The 5,747-nt window shown below is 39.9% G+C and overlaps 1 pseudogene; it reads left to right on the top strand.

Moving 5' to 3' along the window:
* Window positions 1-2,467: 2,467 nt before the first annotated feature.
* Window positions 2,468-3,687, top strand: LOC136402447 (glyceraldehyde-3-phosphate dehydrogenase-like; annotated as a pseudogene).
* Window positions 3,688-5,747: the final 2,060 nt, after the last annotated feature.

Consider the following 5,747-nt stretch of genomic DNA (forward strand, 5'->3'; position numbering starts at 1 on the left):
AGTCGGCCTCACTATCTCCCGTCCTTTCACCTAAATTAAAAAATATATTTCTTTTTCATAGTTGCATCGTTTTTAAAATTGAATTTATTGGAGTGACACTGGTTCACAAAATTATACAGATTTCAAGTTCACGCTTCTATAATACATCTTCTGTACACTATTTTGTGTGTTCACTCCCCACCCCCAGCTCAAGTCTCAGTCCATCACCACTTATACCTTTTTATCCCCACCTTCACCCCCACAACAGACAACAGTGTGGTGATTGCCGGAAGTATGGTAGTTTTAAATTTTCTGGATTGCTATTTTTGCTTTCCTATGAGGATAACTGAACCCCCAAATGACTTCCTTCTACCCCACAATTTCCTTCAAGACTTTCCATTCCACTTCAACAACCATTTCTGTCTTTTCTGCTATAAATCTGCATATAAATATCTATATCTGCACAGCCTCTTCTGGAGATAGTGGCCCTTATTCTAATTAGCCTGCTCTTTCATACCTACTAATTCTCTTACTCTTGCACATTCTATTTTTAGTGTCTGCAAAGCAAGATCTGTGCCAGAACATTTAAAAATACATGTTTTCTTCATAATTCCAAGATGTCTAACTCTATGTCCTTTCTTCAAATTTAGAAAATTTATTTCTTAAATTAAAATCCTTTTTTTATATATTGACAGAGTAGTTCTGTTTTATTTTATTTTTAGTTTATTTCAGAGCCAGGAGTCTATAATTGGACGTGCCTCAATGGGATTCCTGCCTAATATTCACCCCCCAAGTTCACTAAATCAATATACAACAGCCTTGACAAATGGCATAGACTATTATAGAAGCAGTACTTTCTCTGTGCCTTTGCCATGTTTTGGCAGTCTACAGTTTTAGTGTCTTTATTCCTTTTCTTTGGAAGATATGGGAGGTCTGAGTATTTTTCTGTCTTTTGGTACTTAATATCTGCACCCAATTAAGTGCTCAGCAAGCAGACACAAGGAAGAAAAAAGAAAAGGAAGACCTGATAGCTACAAGAGGAGACATGAGAAGGAATGGCAGAAAAGGAAGTTGTGACTGGTGAATTGTCATAGCACTTCTCTAAGCTCAAGTGGCGCTAGTTGAGAGGAAGCTTTGACTCCTCAGAAAGCTCTTGCTAGATTTTCTTTTCTCATGAAGATTACTTCAGATAAATGTAGATTTCATCAGGAAGAATAACTTTGCCTCTGAATGGGTACTTGCTGAAAATGGATTTGTTTTTGCATATCTATTCCTGTTAGGTTAACATAAAATAATACTTAGGTGCTTTGGAATGATGCTTGGAAAGAAAATCAATACTTTTAAGTTAACAAGAACATCATGCTCTGTTTTACAATGTTTACTTAGTCAAAGTTGAAAACACTTCAGCTCTCTGCAATGAAACACTAACTACATTTGCTTTGGCATGGCAAGTAAGTTAAGCCTGAAGAAGCCAGTCCTCCACATTGTTGCTAACAGGATGACTCCTGAACTGATAGTTCCTTATTACTGCTTGAGTAAAGCATAGAGTTGTGATTTTTTTTTATTTGGTGGTATTTTTTTAATAATTTTATTTTTTTAATGGGGCGACATCAATAAATCAGGATACATATATTCAAAGATAACATGTCCAGGTTATCTTGTCATTCAATGATGTTGCATACCCATCACCCAAAGTCAGATTGTCCTCTGTCACCTTCTATCTAGTTTTCTTTGTGCCCCTCCCCCTCCCCCTTTCCCTCTCCCTCTCCCCCCTCCCCCCTGTAACCACCACACTCTTATCAATGTCTCTTAGTCTCACTTTTATGTCCCTTGGTGGTATTTTTTAATGGCTTGCAGGCCCAAGGTTTTAGGTCTGTCCCAATTGCTGTAACGCTTTCATCTCTGCTGTTATTATTTCTTAGCTCTTTTAAGAAACCTAAGCTAAGCCCTGGCCGGATAGCTTAGTTGGTTAGAGAATTGGCCCAAAGTGCAAAGATTGTTGTTTTCATCCTTGATTAGGGCACATACAGGAATGGATCGGTATTCCTGTCTCTCACTTTCCCTTTCTCTCTGGCTAAATCAATAAATAAAAATAAAAAATAAAATATGTATAAGCAAGCTGCTCTAACAAATAAATCCCCACACGTATAAGAGCGAACACAACAGAAGTTTGATCTTGCTCACAGCCAAGGCTGGTGTTGGTGGTTAGTAGGTGGCTTTTTCCATACAATGACTTAGTAATCTAGGTTTCTTTCAACTTTTGCCATTGCCGTCTGCTGATTAACACTTCGGATTAGGCTCTCTGCTCCACCTGTTGGACAGGCAGGCATCTTCCTGCGCAGTGCCAGCCACAACCCTGAGACATGATAGTGAAGGTGTCAGAATGAATTGATTTTCCATGTTGGGTGCCTGGTCACCAAGGTGGCTATTTAACTCTCACAAAGTGAGTATTGTCACCATTGATGACCCCGTCATTTACCTCAACTACATGATCTACATGTTCCAGTATGATTCTACTCATGGCCAATTCAAAGGCATAGTCTAGGCTAAGAACAGGAAGCTTGTCATCAATGGAAGATCCATCTTCATCTTCTAGGAGCGAGATCTCATCAAAATAAAATTGGATGGGCCTGACCAGGTGGTGATGCAGTGGATAGAGTGTCGGACTGGGATGCAGAGGACCCAGGTTCGAGACCCCAAGGTTGTCAGCTTGAGCGTGGGCTCATCTGGTTTGAGCAAAGCTCACCATGTTGGACCCAAGGTCGCTGGCTTGAGCAAGGGGTTACTCGGTCTGCTGAAGGTCCGCGATCAAGGGACATATGAGAATGCAGTCAATGAACAACTAAAGTGTTGCAACAAAAAACTAATGATTGATGCTTCTCATCTCTCTCCGTTCCTGCCTGTCTGTCCCTATCTATCCCACTCTCTGACTCTCTGTCTCTGTAAAAAAAAAAAAAAAATCAAATGGGATGATGCTGGTGTTGAATATGTTTTGGAGTCCATGGGTGGCTTCACTGCCTTGGAGAAGGCTAGGCTCATGTGAAGGGTGTAGCCAAGAAGGTCATTATCTCTGCCCCTTCTGCAGATGCCCTCATGTTTGTGATGGGTGTGAACAATGACAAGTATGACAACTCCCTCAAGATTGTCAGCAATGCCTCCTGCACCACAAACTGCTTGGCCCCCCTGGCCAAGGTCATCCATAACAACTTTGGCTATGTGGAGGGATTCATGACATCAGTCCTTGTCATTACTGCCACCTAGAAGACCGTGGATGTCCCCTCTGGTGAGCATTATGGCTAAGGGGCTGCCCAGAACACCATCCCTGGTTCTACTGGTGCTGCCAAGGCTGTGGGCAAGGTCATCCCTAAGCTAAATGGGAAGCTCACTGGCATGGCCTTCTGTGTCCTCACCCCCATTGTGTTGGTTGTGGATCTAAACTGCCACCTGGAGAAAACTGCCAAATATGCTGACATCAAGCGGTTAATGAAGCAGGCATTAGAGGGTGCCCTCAAGGGCATTCTGGGTTACACTGAGGACCAGATTGTCTCTTGTGACTTTAACGGTGCCACCTACTTCTCTACCTTCAATGTTAGGGCTGGCATTGACCTCAATAACCACTTTGTCAAGCTCATTTTCTGGTATGACAATGAATTTAGCTACAGCAACAGGATGATGGACCTTATAGCCCATGTAGATTCCAAGAAGTAAGAGCCCCCTGGACCACCATCCACAGTGAGAAGAAAAGAGGTCCTTGGCCACTGGGGATTCCTTGCCCCAAATAGATTCCTCAAATGCACTATCTCCTGTTTACCTCCATGGTTTCCATGACAGACCTCCTGAAGAAGAAGAGAGGGTGAAGAAGCCCTGCCTTGTCATGTAGCATCAGTAAAGTTCATTGTACCCAACCCAAAAGAAAGGAACAAATAAAAAAAACTTGCAACGAGCTGAAAAGTGCATTCACTCTTTAAAGCCCTGCCCAGAAGTGGTGTACATCATTTGCCCTTGAATTCCTTTGGAGAAAACTAAGTCAAATAACCCATCTAACTTAAGAGAGTCTGGGAAATGTAGTCCAGCCATGTGTCCCAGATATAATCCTATTAAAATTGAAGGAGGAAGCAGCGGTCTCAGACATGAACTTTTTGTTTTTAAGAAATAATCAGCTATATCTCTGGAAATTAGTTCATTTGCATACATCTAAGAGAAATTCAATAGGATTTCTCTGTGTTCAAACTTGAACACAATTTAAAGGTTTCTCAAGGAAAATTATCTCCTTTCAAAATTAGGGTCTCATTTTACATCTAGACGAAAATTGCTACAAAGATGTTAAATCCAAGATACCTATACTTTAGTGTAAAACTCATCACAGTTTTTTAATTAGTCTCAAAGCATTTTCTCTGAAAAAGGCTTGTAAAATCATACTTAGGAATTTGAAGGAATTAGAATTTAGGTAAGTAACAGGAAATTATTATTACTGCTTATGGAAGCAAATCTGTTAATAATTAGTTATTATTTTTATTAAGAAACAATTACTTGCCTAGCACTGTGCAAGCTGTAAATGGACATATAAAGGCTCATGCCATGCTCTGCAAATCTTCAAGAATGAATCAGAATATGTGAGAATAATTAAAAAATTAAACCAAAACATATAGACTGTGATTCCATGGACAGGCCTAGCATTAAAATTGTTTCAGATTTAATAAACCAAAATACTCACAATAATATATGTGACATGAGGCAATAATAATCACAGGTATACCCTCTGGGAGGTCTGGGACTGGAATACTGATGATGTGAAAAAGAGCTGGCTCTACTAGACTGAGTTCAAGTTCCTCGAAAGTCAAATAGCAGTAAGGAAAAGTCACATCAAAGGTGATTTTCAAATAAATCCTTACAATAGAAACAACCACCCCCACTATTAACAGTAAATATTTTGAGATAAACATTTTAGACATTTGCTTATTGTAAAAACTTCAGCCTGGTCTGTAGACCTCTTGAGCAATGACATTCCTTTTTGGTGGATCTGCCGTTCAGAAGAGTGTGGCAGATGATCGTGCAGGATGTTCTCAATCACCAGCAAAGCCTCTGCCCCCTGAGATGAGTCAGGGTGACGGGTTTAATCCTCAGTGACTCAGAACAAATGGCTCTATTATTACTTTTTTTAATGTATATTAGTATGGTGTCCTGGTAAAAAAGATAAGAGCCATAGCTGTGATAGACTGATTTTTTTTTTCAATCGAGGTGAAATTCACATAACGTATAAATAACCATTTTAAAGTGTAGTAGTACATTCACAGTGTTGTGTAATCACCACCTATCTCTGGCTTCAAAATCTTTTATTTTATTTTATTAAATTTAATGCAGTGACATTGATAAATCAGGGTACATATGCTGAGAGAAAACATCTCCAGATTATTTTGACATTTGATTATGCTGTATACCCCTCACCCAAAGTCAAATTGTCTTCCGTCATCTTCTTTCTGGTTTACTTTGTGCCCTTCCCCTCCCCCCCACCCCCTCTCAACTTCCTCGCCCCCTCCCCCCTCCCCCACCTCCCTACCCCCGTTACCATCACATACTTGTTCATGTCTCTGAGTCTCATTTTTATGTCCCTTCTATGTATGGATTCATATAGTTCTTAGTTTTTTTTTTTTTTAATGGTAATAGTTTGACTATTTTTGTAATTTTTTTATTTTTTTTTATTTATTCATTTTAGAGAGGAGAGAGAGGGAGAGAGAGAGACAGAGAGAGGAGAGAGAGACAGGGGGGAG

This window comes from Saccopteryx leptura, chromosome 4 (genome assembly GCF_036850995.1).
Source record: "Saccopteryx leptura isolate mSacLep1 chromosome 4, mSacLep1_pri_phased_curated, whole genome shotgun sequence".
NCBI lineage: Eukaryota > Metazoa > Chordata > Mammalia > Chiroptera > Emballonuridae > Saccopteryx > Saccopteryx leptura.